This window comes from Tamandua tetradactyla, chromosome 3 (assembly GCF_023851605.1).
Source record: "Tamandua tetradactyla isolate mTamTet1 chromosome 3, mTamTet1.pri, whole genome shotgun sequence".
Lineage (NCBI taxonomy): Eukaryota > Metazoa > Chordata > Mammalia > Pilosa > Myrmecophagidae > Tamandua > Tamandua tetradactyla.
In genome coordinates, this window is record NC_135329.1 from 73,355,086 (window position 1) to 73,373,210 (window position 18,125).

An 18,125-nucleotide genomic window follows, 5' to 3' on the forward strand; every position below is an offset into this window, starting at 1 on the left:
CTCTTCCATTGGTCTCAAAGAGAATGTATGGTTCTAAAATATAGACACTGTCTTCCTTACCCCTATGTTCTGAATTACTTTAACCCCAACCTGTTCAGCTTCATACTTATCTCTAAATATCAGGTTATATATATAAAATAGCCTCTCAAAATCCAGAAATAATAATCATCACTTGGACTTAATGTGTCTATTCTAAAAGCTTACAATCTAGGCCCCTGTTTTCTTATAAGCACTTTCTTGTTTCTTATAAGTATTTTCCCTGTTTTCTTGTAAGCATTTTCTAGACATAGTTTACCTTTTCTGATTTGTTTGGTCTCTCAACATCCCTGGAAGAAAGGGACACCTGCCTTTTTTTTAAAAACACAGATTGCTTTATGTACAAATACAAACATACTAATAACAAAACATGGAGGAAATATGCATACTTTTATAGTCCTCGTTTCTTTTTATTTATTGTGCATAAAATGGATGTTTGTTTATTTGTACATTTCTATGGTACATAGTATTTGTGTTTTGGGTGTTCATCGTATGGTACATATATAATGTAGCCACATAACATGCAATTATACAACAGTTTATACAAATACGTTCTGACCAGACAAAGAGGCATAAGAATACAGCTGTGAATTAATGGATGTCTTCATCCCAGGCTCCTCGGGTGATATAAAGACAAGGGTGAAGCAAATTCTTAAGGTCCAGGTTCAGCAAAAGGATTTGCCCACTGCTGGTCCCAGATGGGTGGATCTGGCCCACAACCATCCTGAGAAGGGACTTCACTTGTAAGGTCCAAATCAGAAGGATCTTGGAGAGGATGGATTAGTCCTATGGGCTCAGGTCCTCCCAAGTTGAGCCTGCGCTTCTCTTCAGTCACAGATTCCAGATGTAGTTTTAAGCAGATCCAGCGACCAGCATGTGTGATTATTTGGGGGATTAGTCCTCATTTCTTTAGCTGGTCACATGGTCTTGCTTCATATTTCTCACTACCTTCTTCCGCTACCCATCCCATGTTACCTTTACTCTCAGCAAGCACTTCAGCTGCCCATGGTTCTTTGTCTGGTGGGATGATTCAACTCTTCATTCCTGAGGTTTCTAGGCCATTTGTAGTCCTGTCTGGATTGGGTTGTTGCACTTTTCCTTTGACTTTATTCACAGGGCATGTGTTCTAGTTTGCTAGATGCCGGAATGTAATATACCAGAAAAGGAATAACTTTTAAAAAGAGGAATTTATTAAGTTGCAAGTTTACAGTTCTAATACAGTGAAAATGTGCAAGTTAAAGCAAGTCTATAAAAATGTCCAAATTTAGGCAGTAACAAGAGGTTACCTTCACTCAGGAAAGGTCAATGAAGTTCAAGGTTTCTCTCAACTTGAAAAGCACATGGCGAACTTGGTGATGTCTGCTAGCTTTCTCTCCTGGCTTCTTGTTTCATGAAGCTCTCCCGGGGGCATTTTCCTTCTTCATCTCCAAAGGTCTCTGGTTGCATGGGCTCTGGGACACCCACCTTTTGTCTATGGATTAAGTGAATACAGAAAGAAAAGTGATCTAAAGCATTTGTATAGTAAGTGATCTGGGTCCAGAATATGTGAGCTTATTTTTTTGTGTTATATATATACCATATAAAACTTCCCATTTTAACTACTTTTGTAATAAAAACAGTACTTATGAAATCTACGGTGTCCAAAAATTCAATTCAATTTGGAAAAAAGTTCACAATCCCTTAATACCATCCCTTAATTGTGCAGACTTAACAAAAACAATAAATATGTTATGAAAAGTATAAAAGATGGTGTTTGCAACCTCTTCATCCCCACAAAGGGAATGGAGGGAAAATCCAGGACAAAAAAAGTAATTACCCTCTTGACAAACTGGCTCCAAGTTGGGAAATCGATTACATGGGCAGAACTTGAAGGCAATATTTTGAAAAGTTAACATTTAAAATTTGGTTTGTTACCTACTTCATCACTATCATGGACTAAAAATATTTTAGAAACATTAGTGTTTCTAGAACATTAATTATAAACAGTTTTTTTCTTCCACTTTTCTTGTTTGAGTTTTAAAAGAAGCAGTAAGAAGAGAAGAATATTTCAAATGAGGAAATTTTTGAATTATTTAATTACCAAAATGTTTTAGGTTGCATTTTGGCAGAGTAACAAATGTACTCTCAAGCTGTGCTACCACGCTTTACTGTCAGGAAGAAGCACAGCTGGCTCTGCTGAGACCTGCTCCAGGAAGGAGGGAAGTGGGGAGGTAGGGTGGAGAGAGAGGAGCCCTCAGGCCATCACTTCGCTCTCCAGCTCCACCTGGGCCCAGCCTGGCTTTGCTGTGGGAAGCCATGTGTCCTTGGCTTCTGGAGGTCACTGAAAATTCTCCTGAGCATGATGCAGCTAAACTGTGCCCTGCTTCTGAGATCACTGAGCAGGGCTTTGTGTAGAGCAGGTCTGATGACTTGCTGGGAGGACCCATTTATGTCCTCCTGCAGGAGGGTGGCAATGGGCACCATTGTATCGGTGCCTGGATTTGGAAACACAAGGCCATCAAAGACGACTAGCAAAACCATGTTCTCAGAGGACGGACGGAGAAGCTGAAGTCAGCACCTTAAGGAGGTGCACATTTTATGAACAATAACGGGGAATTGGATGCTAAATATACTGCAAATAGGTTAGCAGGGAGTCATGTGCTGTCTGGGTGCCCTCAAGCGTGTGTACACACACACACACACACACACACACACTCTCACACACACCTCACAGGCAGGCCAGGAGAGTCTCTTCCTGGGGTCTAGGGCTGTCTTGGTTTCTGGTGGGTCCTGGGCAGGTCTCTATCAGGGACCTCACCTCCATCCTGGAGCCACTCCCTGATCCAAATGCTTGAGACTGGAGAGAAAAACAAGGGCAGTGGGGAGAAATGGGGAAGAGAAAGGAAGAACCTGCAAGGAAGGGAGGGGAGGAGAGAGAACATGGCATAGGGTAGAGCAGGGATCGGCACCCAGGCTTGGCGCCCTGCCCTTCAGAGCCCCCGGCCCCACCTCCCCCTGGGCTGCTGCCCTGTCCTAGCTCTTCGGCTGCCACCCCAGGCTCCCACTCGGCCTGAACACCCTCCCTCCCAGGTACCCTTTGAGCTGGCAAATCCAAAACAAATCTGCTATGGGATCTGTCACGCTGGTGAGCAGTACAGGCTGGGGGATGCCCGAAGAGCTGACTCAGACAAATTCAGTCTCCCCAATTTAGAAGATGATTACCATTGTAGAACATGTAATAATGAACCATCAAAATTGCCCTCAGTCATAAACAGTAAGAGGGGCTTGTGGCTCCTTCTATAATGATAAGGACAAAGCACATTTCTCAACCCCGTGCCTTTCCCCCCACCATCTGCTCAGCACTTGGCATTGAGCAAACTCATGAAGGGGTCAACACTTGGTAGAGCAGAGCCTGTGTTCAAGTCTCCCTCTTGGTAGGGGCACAGGCTCTCACTGCCACTGGAAGACTAAGGCTTCGAGGCCTCTTTCTTGCCTCCAGAATTCACAGGGTCTCCTCCTGTGCCCAGGGTGAAGGCTCCGAGCTCCTTCCTTCCCAGCCCCATGCAAGGGCACAACTGCTCCCTAAGTCTCACTCTCTCTTCCCACCACTCCTGGAGGACCCAGGATGGACTTAGCTCCAGACAGTGTTCAGCCTGGAGTCTGGGTAGAAATTCAGATTCCTGGACTCCACCCAGACACGCTGACCTAGAACCATTATGGGAAGGATGAGAAGCACTTGGCTCAGGAACCTACATTGTGTGATAAATTCTTCTGGGTTGATTCTTAAGTACTCTGAAGCAGAGATTTTCTGGGTGGGGTGCCTGCCCCTTGAGAGGTGCAAAGGGGATCCCCAGAGGTGTGGAAAGGAGATATTAGAACTTCTACTGATTATTTGTTTTTATTCTTGAAGTTGATATTTCTTTTATAAAATTCACAAATTTAAAGTCTTGGTTCTTCCTTAAATTTTTAAGAGCATTCTTGAGGCATAAATTATATATAATAAAATTCACCCAAGTTAAGTGTAGAATTCAGGAACTTTAAGCCAATTTATAGTTTGGCAGTCCTCTCCAACAATCTGATTTTAGAAAATTTTCTTCACCCCAAAAGATCCCTTGTGTCCCTTTCTAGTCAATCTTTGTTTCCACCCCATCCCAGGCAATCCCTGCTCTGCTTTTTGTCTTTATAGAGTTTTCTTTTCCTGTAAATTTCATATAAAATGAATTATTTAAATTTTTATTTTTTTAAAAAATAACAAACACAAACATTCTTAACTTATGATCATCCTGTTCTACATATATAATCAGTAATTCGCAATATCATCACATAGTTGCATATTCATCATCATGATCATTTCTTAGAGCATTTGCATCAATTCAGAAAAAGAAATAAAAAGACAACAGAAAAAAAATCATACATACTATACCCCTTACTCCTCCCTTTCATTGATCACTAGCATTTCAATCTAAATTTATTTTAAAATTTGTTCCCCCATTATTTATTTTTATTCCACATGTTTTACTCATCTGTTGATAAGGTAGATTAAAGGAGCATCAGACACAGGGCTTTCACAATCACACAGTCACATTATGAAAGCTATATCATTATACAATCATCTTCAAGAAACATGCCTACTTCAAGAAACATGCTCTACATTTTCAGGCAGTTCCCTCCAGCCTCTCCATTACATCTTGAATAACAAGGTGATATCTACTTAATGCATAAGAATAACCTCCAGGATAACCTCCCGACTCTGTTTGGAATCTCTCAGCCATGGTCATGGACACTATTTTGTCTCATTTCACTCTTCCCCCTTTTGATCAAGAAGATTTTCTCAATCCCTTGATGCTGAGTCCCAGCTCATTCTAGGATTTCGGTCCCACATTGCCAGGAAGGTCCACACCCCTGGGAGTCATGGCCCACGTAGACAGGGGGAGGGCAGTTGAGTTTGCTGGCTGTGTTGGCTGGAGAGAGAGGCCACATCTGAGCAACAAAAGAGGTTCTCTTGGGGGTGACCATTAGCCTAATTTTAAGTATGCTTGACCTATTCTTTGAGGAGTTAAGTTTCATGTGAACAAACCCTAAGATTGGGGCTCAGTCTATTGCTTTGGTTGTCTGCATTGCTTGTGAGAATATCAAGAATTCAACTTGGGGAAGTTGAATTTTCCCCCTTTCTCACCATTCCCTGAAGGGGACTTTGCAAATATTTTTTGGAATCATAATACATTATGGATCTTTTACATCTAGTTTCTTTGGCTTTGCCAAATGTTTGTGAGGTTTCAGCTTGTATTAATAGTTAGTTTTTATTGCCAAGTAGTATTTCATGATATGGGTATTCTAGTTTGCTAGCTGCCAGAATGCAATGTACCAGAAATGGAATGGCTTTTAAAGAGGGGAATTTAATAAGTTGCTAGTTTACAGTTCTAAGGCTGAGAAAATGTCCCAATTACAATAAGTCTATAGAAATGTCCAATCAAAGGTATCCAGGGAAAAATACCTTGGTAGAAGAAGGCCAATGAAGTTCAGGGTTTCTCTCTCAAGTGTAAAGGCCCATGGCAAACACAGTCAGAGTTTCTCTCTCATTTGGAAGGGCACATGGCAAAAACTGCATCATCTGCTAGCTTCTTCTCCTGGCTTCCTGTTTTATGAAGCTCCCTTGGAGATATTTTCCTTCTTCATCTCCAAGGGTCACTGGCTGGTGGACTCTGCTTCTCATGGCTATCTCGTTTTGCTCTGCTCTCTCTCTGAATCTCTCATTCTCCAAAATTTTTCCTCTTTTATAGGACTCCAAAAATTTATCAAGACCCACCCAAATGGGTGGAGACATGTCATCACCTAATCCAGTTTAACAACCACTCTTGATTAAATTACATCTCCAAGGAGTTGATCTGATTACAGTTTCAAACATACAGTATTGAATAGGGATTATTATGCCTTTATGAAATAGGATTTAGATTAAAACACAGCTTTTCTAGGGGACATACATCTTTTCAAATCAGCACAATGGAAATACTATATTTTGTTTGTCTATCACCTTACAATGGACATTTGGATTGTTTCCAATTTGCGGCTTCTAGGAATAATGCCATTTAAACAAGTTTTTTTCATGGAAGGATGTTTTCACATCTTTTGGGTGAATTCCTACGAGTGGAATTGCTGAGTCACAGTGTGTGGGGACCTGGGGGCTGAACCGTTCCCTAAGTCTTTGTAGAATTTGAAAGCATGCCCCTGCTTACATGACCTGGCTCGGTTAGTGTTTAAGCTAACCTCCAGAAGGAAGGAGAATGTGCAGAGGGTCAATGCACATAAAAAACCAGACTCTTCTCTGCGTAGGATGTTGATCTATGCCCTACCACCTTCCTGGAGTCCTTGTGATGTTATTCATGTTCACTGTTATCTACAAAGCAATCTATAATCCTTCCCCCATGCACACAAACTACAATTAGTCCTACCCTCATGTCAGAAGACCCCACTGTTCTACCCATGTCCTCATACTCAATGGAATGTCTTTGTCTCCAGACCCTATAACTGGCCCTGTTGATTCCGGCCTAAGTGCAGAGTGTTTTCACCTGACCTCTGAATACACCACCTCATAGCAGGGTAATTCCTTTTTTGCTCCTGTAAGTAAATTCCTAAAATAAAGTCCATGTCTCAGTCCATACATAGCACTTTCTTTGGTCTCTCAGCTGGAAGGCTCCTGAGGGCAGGGATATAGGGTAAGTTTATGTTTACCTTTTTAAGAAACTGCCAAAATGTTTTCTGAAGTGGCTGTCATATTTAAAATTCCCACCAACAAAGTATGAGGATTCTGGTTGCTCCACATCCTCATCAACACTTTTTGTTGTCTGTCCTTTTTACAGTAGCTGGTATGGTTCTCATTTGCATTTCTTTAATAACTAATGATGCTGAGAATCCCTAAATGCACTTGTTAGTCATTTGTATCTCTTCTTTGGTGAATTGCCTATTCAAATACATTATGCATTTAAAAAATTTGGTTATCTTATTGAGTTGTAGGAGTTTTTAGATATTCTTGCTACAAGTCCTTTATCAGATACATGATTTGCAAATATTTCCTCTCAGTTTGTGTCTTGTATCTTCATTTTCTTAATGGTGTTTTTTTAAGCACAAAAGCTTCTTAGTCTTATCAAAGCCCAATTAGTCATTTTATTTTCTTTTATGGATTATGTTTTTGGGTCCTAGGAACTCTTTGTCTCACCCAAAATCATGAAGATTTTCTTCTATGTTCCCTTCTATAAATTTTATAGTTTTAGGTCTTGTATTCTCTATGCACTATTTTGAGTTAATTTTTGTATATGTTGGAATGTAGGTAACTAAATTCATCTTTGTGTATGTGGATATTCAATTGTCCAAGTACCATTTCTTCAATATATTTTTAAAAAGTCAATAAAGAAATTGTCATACCAACAATGTTGCACAGTGTCCTCACTCAATTTGTAAACCAGTTGGCATATGCCATGTAAGAACTCCAGGTGTCTCCAGGTAAAAGAGAAACCAAGATTTAAAGGATAATTTTGATTACTAAATTGTTATATAAATATTCCTTTTTGCTTTCTGAAGTAGGCAGAGGAAAATACCTAGAATTTCTGAATAGTAGTCCAGCTGCCTTGATCTCTGATAATGATTGTATAGTCCTTATCTTCTGTCCTATGGTTGTAAAAACCTTGTGACTAACTTTCATTTGTACCCAGTTATCCGTTTTTTCAACTTTAGAGTCTTGTAATCACTAAAGACAGCCCTAATGTCTATTAAGGAGGGTCTTGGATCAACCCAGAACTAATCCACCCCAAGTCCAAAGTTATCTTGATAACCAAGACTGGATCTAATGGAAGTAGGCCTGTCCGACATGTGCAGTAGCTTATACTTTAACCTACAAGTCACCTATACCTCATTCCACCATTTTCTTACATATGTTCTGTAACTAAGCATGTAACTAATCTATGCATGCTCAATAATTAGATCACCTCTAATTACATCATATGGGGCACTGTACTCATTATCCTAAACCCTGTCCATCTTTTTCTCTAATAAAACTATCAGAATTACTGGAGTTTGGGGAGACAGATTTTGGGCCTGTAGGCCATATGCTCTCTGACTACACACCTAGTAATAAACTCTTTCTCTCCTTGAAACTCCAGTGTCTCAGAAATTGGTTATTGAGTGCAATGGGCAAAAGAATCCATGACCTTTTTCCAGTAATACTCAGTTCCATAGCAGGAAGTCTTGGGCAGTGATGTCCTACCTTTCTTTTCACCAGGTGTATTTTGATATATTACAGGTTACATATACCTGGTTAGGCAGATGTACTGATCATGGTCTCCAGTTTTAACTAAAATAAACCTCAAGAAGTGAATGCATTTCTTTAAAAGTGCCTATTAATGGAGAGATGGTGAAAGTAAATCGTTAGCATTCCTACAAACTCTCCGTTGATTGCCCAATTTGCTATATTCTCTGTCTACACCATTCTCTCTCTCTCTCTCTCTCTTTGGACACTCATGTGTTCCTTGGCCTCCTCTTGTCTCAAGGCAGGAAGGAGAGGGAATTACTCTAAGTTGTGTCTGAACAGAAGCCAGGGAGGGCATGGTCAAACTTGCATTTCAGTAGGAAGGAGGAAAAATAGTTTGGATGGCAGCTTCTTCTCCAAGTTTGTTTCAGTAAAAAGTTCTGCTCTTCTGAATTATTTCCCAGAGGTCTGCCTTCCTTAAAGTACACATGGCCAAAGATGTTTAGCCCACTCTATTCTCAGTTGGAGAATGGAGTCCTAAAAGAGGGGGTTCAAGCCATGAAGCTGGTCTAGCCATTTCTTCCATCTCTTCTTCAATTAGAAGTGCACCATGACTGAAGCAAGAGCAAGGAAAAGATGCTTCCTTTTGGAGAACAGTCAGAACTATCAGTATGGGTGTGGCCACTACAGCCAGACTAAGTTCTCTCATTCAGGCTCCATGCAATGCACAGCTGTGTGATTTGGGGCAAATTAAGCTTTCTAACTCTGAGTTTCCTCATCTGCAAAATAGATGGAATAATGCACTTATCTCTGTGCACTGTTCTGAGAATTAAATGAGAAAATGCAAGTAAAGCATGTGCCTTATTGCCAGATACAAAACAAGCACTTCAAAATGTTAGCTATTATCATTATTATAAAGCAACTTCTTCAGCTGTTGACCTGTGAGTTTGCCATCAAGCTGCTGCCTTAGCTGCTGAATTTCCTAGTATTTGGCAGCTGTGTTGTGGTTCCTGATGAGGTATAATATTTTGCTATTATGCTATATCTTCTGTTCCCCCAGTTCAGCTTGGCAACCAACTCTAGCTTTCATAACTTGGCAACATTTTTCCTTTGCACATATTCAGCCAGGTGGAGTTATGTTGAAGGCAAATCTCTGTGCTGATGCACTTCTGTATTCCCAGAATTCATTTAAAAAAGACATTTTCCTTATTGTATTGTGAAAAATTTGAAAGATACCAAAAAGTATAAAGAAAGAAATAAAAATCACCATCCAGAGAGAATTACTGTTAACATTTTAGTACATTTGTCCCTCTCTCCACAACCTCGTTCTCTATAGACATACAGATATGTATGTGTTTATTGACATAGATTGGCAAAGATAGATACACAACTCTATTTATATCTATGTAATTTACATATAATGGATTGTCTTTCCCCTTTGTTCATTTAGCATTATAACATTATTTTCAAGCCATTGAGTATTCTTCAAAATTTTCATTTTTAGTGTCATGTTTTTAGCAATATTTTTATTCGTTCATTCTCTTTTATCAATCTTGTTTTCCAGTTTTTATTATTATCAATGACACTGTTATGAATATCCTAGCACATTTAAAGAAATCTTTTCATTTATTAGTTTCTTTATTAAGATATAATTTACAATGAAATTATAGAATATAACGGCAGTTTGATGAGTCTTAACAACTGCATACAGCCTATAGCCACACCTTTATAAAAAATAGAAGCTTCCCATCATTCCAGAAAGTTACCTTGAGACCCTTCCCACTATGTCTTTGCAACCCATCAGTTTATTTTTTAAATTTATTTTTAATTATTTTTTGTATGCTGCATAGTAGGGGCTACATTTCATTCTTTTTCCATGTGACTATCCCATTACTACAGCACCATTTGTTGAATTTTTTGGGGGGGGGGAGAGTGAACTTTTTTTTTATTAATAAAACCAATCAACATACAACATGAACATTCTTAACATGTGAAAATTCCATACTTGGTGTGCAATGAATGGTTCACAATATCATCACATAGTTGTATATTCATCACTATGATCATTTCTCAAAGCATTTACATCACTTCGGAAAAGAAATAAAAAGAAAAAAGAAAAAACTCATACATACCATATCTCTTGCCCCTCCCTCTCATTGACCACTAGTATTTCCCTCTACCCAATTTATTTTAAGATTTGTTCCCCCTATTACTTATTTATTTTCAATGCATATTTTTTACTCATTTGTCCATACCATAGATAAAAGGAGCATCAGAACAAGGTTTTCACAATCATGAAGTCACTTTGTGAATGCTATATCTTTATACAATCATCTTAAAGAAACATGGCTACTGGAACACAGCTCTACAGTTTTAGGCACTTCCCTCTAGCCTCTCTAATGCATCTAAAACTAAAAAGGGGTTATCTATATAACACATAAGAATATCCTCCAGGATAACTTCTTGACTTTATTTGAAATCTCTCAGCCACTGACACTTTATTTTGTCTCATTTCTCTCTTTCCCCTTTCAGTCGAGAAGGTTTTCTCAGTCCCTTGATGCCGAGTCCCAGCTCATTCTAGGATTTCTGTCCCATGTTGCCAGGGAGGTTTACACCCCTGGAGGTCATGTCACACGTGGGGGTGGGGCAGTGAGTATGCTTACCATGTTGGCTGAGAGAGGCCACATCTGAGTAACAAAAGAGGTTCTCTAGGGGTGACTCTTAGGCCTAATTTTAAGTACGCTTAGCCTATCCTTTGCAGGGGTAAGTTTCATGTGAACAGACCCCAAGAATGAGGGCTCAGCCTATTGATTTTGTTGTCCTCACTGTCTGCAGCAATACCAGGCCTTCTCCAAATGAGGAAGTTGAATTTTCCCTCTTTCTCACCATTCCCCCAAGGGGACTTTGCAAATACTTTTTTTATTCACTGTTCAAATCATCTGGGATTTATCAGAGCATCACTCTGGACAAACCTACAAAATCTCATGCCCTATTCAAAGTTTCATGTACTTATGGTGTTCAGTTATTTTAGGAGATGCACTAGTCAAAAATATAAATTTTGTACCAAATAAATATTTTTTGCTTTAATCTCACACATAAGTTAAAGTTTTAAAATATGAATTACCATCTATTTTCAACACCTTGCAATACTGACATTCCATTGTTCTTCCTCATGCAAAAACATTTTTTAATTTGTACATTTAGTCACTATCATTGTATACTCTAGGCATTCCTATATTATACCATCTCAGTCTTTATCATCTATCTTTCCTTCTGGTTTCATTTGTGCCCCCAGGCATCGACCCTCTATCATTCTTACATTCAGCTTCATTCAGTGTTCTAACATTTTTGTATTATAGTCAGGTAGTATTGTGCTATCCATTTCTGAATTTTTACATTCAATCCTGTTGCACAGTCTGTGTCCTTTCAGCTCCAATTACCCAATATCTACCCTATTTCTATCTCCTGCGGGTCTCTGTTCTTAACTGAAATTCTCCAAGTTCACTCATTAATGTTAGTTCATATCAGTGAGACCTTGTAGTGTTTGTCCTCTTATTTTTGGCTAATGTCACTGAGCATAATGTCCTCAAGGTCCATCCATGTTGTTACATAGGAAATGCACTTAAAAAAATTTTATAGCGAAATTGCCACACACATATAGTCCAAATATATTATACAATCAGTGGCTCACAATATCATTGCATAGTTGTGTATTCTTCACGATAATCATTTCTAAAATATTTGCATCACTCCAAAAAAGAAGTGAAAAAAAGAAAAAAGAACTCATACATTCCATACCCCTTACTCCTCCTTCTCATTGACTCACAGTATTTCAGTCTACTCAATTTTTACCCTCTATCTCCCCTTATTATTTATTTATTTATTTATTTACTTATTTACTTATTTATTTATTTATTTTTACTCATCTGTCCATACCCTGGATAAAAGGAGCATCAGACACAAGGTTTTTACAATCACACAGTCACTTTGTAAAAGCTATATAGTTATAGAGTCTTCTTCAAGAATCAAGGCTACTGGAACTCAATTCAACAGTTTCAGGTACTTCCCTCCAGCCACTTCAATACATCATAAACTAGAAAAGGGGTTATCTATATAATGCATAAGAATAACCTCCAGGGTAACCTCTCAACTCTGTTTGAAATCTCTCAGCCACTGAGACTTTGTTTTGTCTCATTTTTCTCTTCCCCCTTTTGATCAAGAAGGCTTTCTCAATCCCATGATGGCAGGGCCAGGCTCATCCCAGGGAGTCAAGTTGCATGTTTCCAGGGAGATTTATACCCCTGGGATTCATGTCCCATGGAGGGGGGAGGATAGTGAGTTCACCTGCCGAGTTGGCTTAGAGAGAGAGGTCACATCTGAGCAACAGAAGAGGTTCTCTAGGGGTGACTCTTGGGCATAACTATTAGTAGGCTTAGCCTCTCCTTTGCAAGAATAAGCTTCATAGGGGTGAGCCCCAAGATTGAAGGCTCAGTCTATTGAATTGGTTGTCCCCACTGCTTGAGAGACTATCAGGAATTTCCTAGATAGGGAAGTTGAATATTTCCTACTTTCTCCCTAGTCTCCCAAGGGGACTTTGCACATACTTTTTTATTCTCTGCCCAAATTACTCTAGGATACTGAGGCATCACACTAACCTGTACAAACCAACATGATCTGACACCCTATTCAAGATTCCATGTACTTATGGTGTTTAAGTAAACCATCAGTTTATTTTTGTCCTTTCTTAAACTTCATTGAATTGGAAGCATCATTGTCCTTACATATGTCCTTTTGTGTTTTGCTTTCACTTCACATAATGCTTCTGAGTTTCATCTAAGTTGTTGTTTTCATGGGTTATTTATTCAATCAATTTTTTTTATTGTGGTAACATATATATGTAACAAAATATCCCATTTTACCTGCTTTTATGTGAACAATTCAGTGACTGACTGCATTCAAATATTATACTACCCTCATCACCTTCTATTACCAAAACTTCTTCATGACACCAAACAGAAACTCTGAATTATTGCACAATGACTCCTCCACCCTCCTTTTCCTCCTCAGCCTCTGGTAATCTGTAATTTACTTCATCTCTATGAATTTGCTTATTCTAGATAGTACATGTTAAGTGGATTCATCCAATATTTTCCCCTTTTGTCTGCCTCATTTTACTGAGCATGTTGTCACCAAAGTTCATCCATGTTGCAGAATGTATCAGTTTTTCTTCCTTTTATGGCTGAATAATATTCCATTGTATGAATAAACCACGTTTTGCTTATCCACTCATCTGTGCATGGACATCTAGTTGTTCCTACCTTTTGACTACTGTAAATAATGCTGCTATGAACACTGGTGTACAAGCATCTGTTTTTGAGTCTGTTTTAATTCTTTTGTGTACATAACTGTATTAGCTAGTGTTCTATAGAGAAACAGACTCAGCAGGAGATATCTATAGGTATATAATTTATAAAAGTGTCTCACATAAGCATGGGGATGTAGAGTCCAAGGTTTGTAGGGCAGGCCACAAGCTGGAAACTCCAATGAAGATCCTCAATGAACTCACAGGAGAGGCTGGCTGGGCAACCCTGGGAATGGAAGGGTCCAAAATCCATAGGGCAGGCTGTAAAGCTGGAAACTCCGATGAAGAGTCTGGATGAACTCCACAGGAGAGGCTCACCATCTGAAGCAGGAACAGTGACTATCTCTTCTGAATCCTCCTTAAAAACCTTCTGGTGACTAGATTAAGCATCACTCATTGCAGAAGACACTCCCCTTAGCTAATTACAAATGCAATCTAAGCTGTAGCTACAGCCAACATAATCATGATTTAAGTCCATGAAATGCCCCTATAGCAACATACAGGTCAGCACTTGCCTGACCAGATGACCAGGCACCACCACCTGGCCAAGTAGACACATGAACCTGACAATGACAATAATTAAGAGTGGAATTGCTAGGTCACATGGTAATTCAATATGATTTATTAAGGAACTGCCAACCTATTTTCCACAGTGGCTATATTATTTTACATTCCCACTAGCAACATAGAAGTCTTTCTAGTTCTTTGTATCTTTGCCAACATTTTTATTTTCATTTTTTTGAATAATAGCCATCCTAATGGGTATGAAGTGGAGTTATTTTTGTTATATTGCTGAGTCATATTCTATTATATTGTTGAGTCATATTCTATTATATGAACATACCACAATTTATCGATGGACATTTGGGTTGCCTTCAGCTTGAGGCTATTATGAATTAAGTAGCTACTAACATTCTTTTACAAGTCTTTTTATAGGTATGTGTTCATTTCTCTTGTATAAATCTTGGAAGTCAAAGTTTTGGCTCATAGGGAAGTCTTCATTTGAATGGGAGGACTTCTTGAGAAAGATGTGAGCTGATTGTTCTTTAGGACCATGAAGACTAAATAAGGAAGAATGGGCTTAGGCTAACACAGAGGGATATAAGGTGGTCACCAGTAGACCTGCTAGAAAACCCTAGCCTTGAACACTGGAGTGGACTACCAGGAGAGACCATGAACTCTCCTTCCTTGGAACACCTAAAGAGAGGTAGAGACAACCTCTCCGCAGTCACATGCCTTAGGGTTTTGGTCCCTTCTGAAGGAGACTGGTCTGTCTTGGCTCATTGCTTAGAGAAGGGTGGAGTACATAGAATAGTGAGAAGGGATGGAGACAGATAGATTTCAGAGGGAGAAGACTCTACTTCCCTTTTCCCCTCCACTTCATCCCCAAGGAGGAAAAGGGTTCTGTGGCCTCATTGATAGTCATCCGTCCTCAGTGCTAGAGGAATGGTGTGTATCTTTCTGGGGATTATCTCTTGTTGGGCTCGTTCTTCCTTCTGCAGGCTCTTTCTGTTACTTGATGGGCAAATGTCTGGGATAGAGGCTCCAGGAATTGAGGCAAACTCTCTTGAGAAGTTCTCGCTTCCATAAAGCTAGAGCTATAACACATTTCTCTGAATCACTCTGTCGCACTGGATTCTGTATCTGCTCTTTCTTCTTCTTAGACGCCTGTCTGTCTTCTTTGATTCTAGCTGACACTGCCTCTGAAAAGGGTGAAAGGAGTTCTCCACAAGGTCAATACATCATAGGGGATTCCAAAATGACAGTTGGAGTCTAAGTCCAATAATAGATACTCATCATTTGCGACCTTTTGTCTTTCGCCAATTTCCCTGGAAGACCTCAAAGATGGTAGAGTATAGGTCTGGAATCTTATGGCTAAATACTATCACAATCTCTTCAACTTCCCAACAAAGATACCCAAGCAACCAGTCAGACCAGGGTCATTAACCATGCCAATCAATGAGCTAACAAAGCTCAAGTGGACCATCAGCTGTAGCTCCTTACACCCTGTGCTATAATTGTCAAGGGGGGCCAGGGGAATTTTATCAACACTTCTACCAACTTGTTAAGACTGTTTCAGTAATTGGAAGATACACCTGGAAATAAAAACAACAAGCTAGGTTATACAACAGGGTTGTATGAAATCAGGTTGGGGTACCCGGTCTTTTGGAGGAGATCAAGGCTAATGTTCTATTTGAACAAATTCTGCTTCTTTGTTAAAAATTAAAGTTGACCTCTATTTTTCTGTTTTCATCCAGTTATGGCAAAAAAAAGCTTTCATTTATCTCAAAGTCATATTTTCCAGTTTAAGTTCCTTTTAATTCAATTAGGTCCTTAAAGGGTTGTCATCAACAAAAAATGTACTGGGTTGGTAGTGACAAAATTTTGACAAATTCATTCCTAGGATTAACCCTTTGTTCATCCTTAACAGCTATGCTGTCTCTGAGAATGCATCTCCTACCCTGAAGCTGATCTCAACAATTTAGAATATTTTCTTTGAAACTTTCTGTAAAGACTCATTTCTTGTGGATCATTCCACCACCACCTCTTCTGCCCCACAGCATAGAAAGGCAAGAGATCCTAATAGAAGCTAACCTTTTGTATAGGCTCTGGCCAGCCTACAGTTTTTAAAACAAATTGTTCATCCCTTCTGGATTTTCCTAAGAAATCCGCAGCAGAGGCCAACCAGGAGGAGCTTGGGGGTGGGCATGGCTCTGTCTTCCCAGGCATGGATTCTTTCTACTGAGCTCTATTCTCTTGTTTTAAATAATACATATTTTTATTGAGAAAACAATGTACAAAAACATTCTTAACATACAAATATTCCATACTTGGTGTGCAATCAATGGCTCACAATATCATCACATAATTGTATATTCATCACCATGATCATTTCTTAGAATATTTGCATCACTCCAGAAAAAGAAATAAAAAGCAAAAGTCTATTCTTCTCTTTGCTAGTGCCTCATGTTTAATTGATGTTAGATAACATATAATAATAACATTAGCAAATGCATGGTCAAACCTTTATCTGAATAGGGTTGTTTTTTTTTAAACTCTGAGGTCAGATTTTCATCAGATATTCTAAAAATTCAACTTTTTTTTCCTTTATGAATTGTGTCTAGAAGGACCAAGCACCATTTAAACATCAACTGACAATTAAAAGCAAATAAACACAGATAAAGTGACTTTGGATAAGTCACTTCACCTCGGGTGATTTCAGTTCCTATGGGAAAAGGTGAGTGGGGGCCTAGGGTGGGGGCCTGGGGAGTGCCAAGTGGTCCTTAGGGTTTCTTACAGCTTTTACATCCCAATAGCTGGAATTCTAAGCAGGCTGGAGTGTAGCAGGGATGAAGCAGCAGGAGGCGGGGAGGGGCGCGAGACCCAGAATCTCCTTGGGGTGCCAGGCTACACAGAGCCTGGGGACAGACATATCAGGCACCCTGGAAATAAATGTTCGCATCAAGAATCGCGGTCAGCACCAGGAAGGCGCAGGATGGGGACTGTCAAAGCGCAACTAGGGTCTCGAACTATTCACATGAGACACGGTCCCTCCACACCGAACACATAACAGGCGACAGGCAAGTAGCACAGGTAGCAGACACACGAAAACCGAGACACCAAGGGGCGCCCGTCCCCTAGCAGAGCTCTCTAAGCACCGATCCATCTGCCCCAAGAAGCCCACCCCACCGCCTGCACCGCCGCCAGAGAGTCCTCCGGCCCGCTTCCAGCTGCAAACGCTTCCCGGCCTCCTCGTCTCCGCCCTCCTCCACCAGCCCGCCGTGCCCGCTGCGCCCGCCGCACTGGCACTGGCCGAGCTTCCGCATTGGAGCTGCGGCACTCACCACGCAGCCTCGGGCGGGCGCTCCCGGCCCCGGCTCCGGCCCCGAGGCGCACAGAGGAGCTGCAGGTCGATGACCGTCTGGCCGCAGCCGCTGCGCTCTGGCCCCGGCCGCGGACCTCCCGTGAGCCTGCGCAATGCTGAGCCGGCCCGGCTTGGACCGGCGAGGACCGGCTTGTCCATGGGTGAATGGGTAGGTGAGCAGGGCGGGGCGGGGGGGGGGGGCGCGCGGGGCGGGCCGGGCCGGGGGGCGGTCTGCGCCGGGCGGGGCGGGGCAGTCCGGGGCGCCCCGCGTTACCTGACACCTCCCCGCCCTGCCCCGCCCTCTCCCACCCGGGGACCTCGGGCTGGAGGATCCGGGACCTCGCGTGCTGCCCTGGCCCGCGGGTCCGGGCGTTCCTGCACCCCGAATGCCTGAAGGGTTCCACGGCCCGGGCGAGGGGGCGAGGGGCGTCGGAGGGCCCGCCCACTCCGGTGTGTGTGTTTGCCTGTGTAAGTGCGTGTGTGTGTGTCTCTGTGTGTGTGTGCACGAGCGCGCATGCCCGTCCGCCCCTACGGGGAATGCGGCGGTTGAGGCCACCCTGTCCGGACCGAGTCCCCACGGCGCCTCCGGCGTCGGCGCCGTTGGTGGGCGCCGAGAACAGCTCGCCCCAGTGGCGGGCGGGCAG

The 18,125-nt window shown here is 41.2% G+C and overlaps 1 long non-coding RNA gene across 1 annotated transcript; it reads right to left on the reverse strand.

Annotated features, from left to right (window-relative positions):
* Positions 1-464: 464 nt before the first annotated feature.
* Positions 465-17,648, reverse strand: LOC143676150 (uncharacterized). Its single transcript, XR_013171867.1, has 3 exons — positions 17,462-17,648; positions 1,323-1,507; positions 465-1,170 (listed from the first exon to the last, which is right to left on the reverse strand). It is a non-coding gene; the product is annotated as an uncharacterized LOC143676150 (long non-coding RNA).
* Positions 17,649-18,125: the final 477 nt, after the last annotated feature.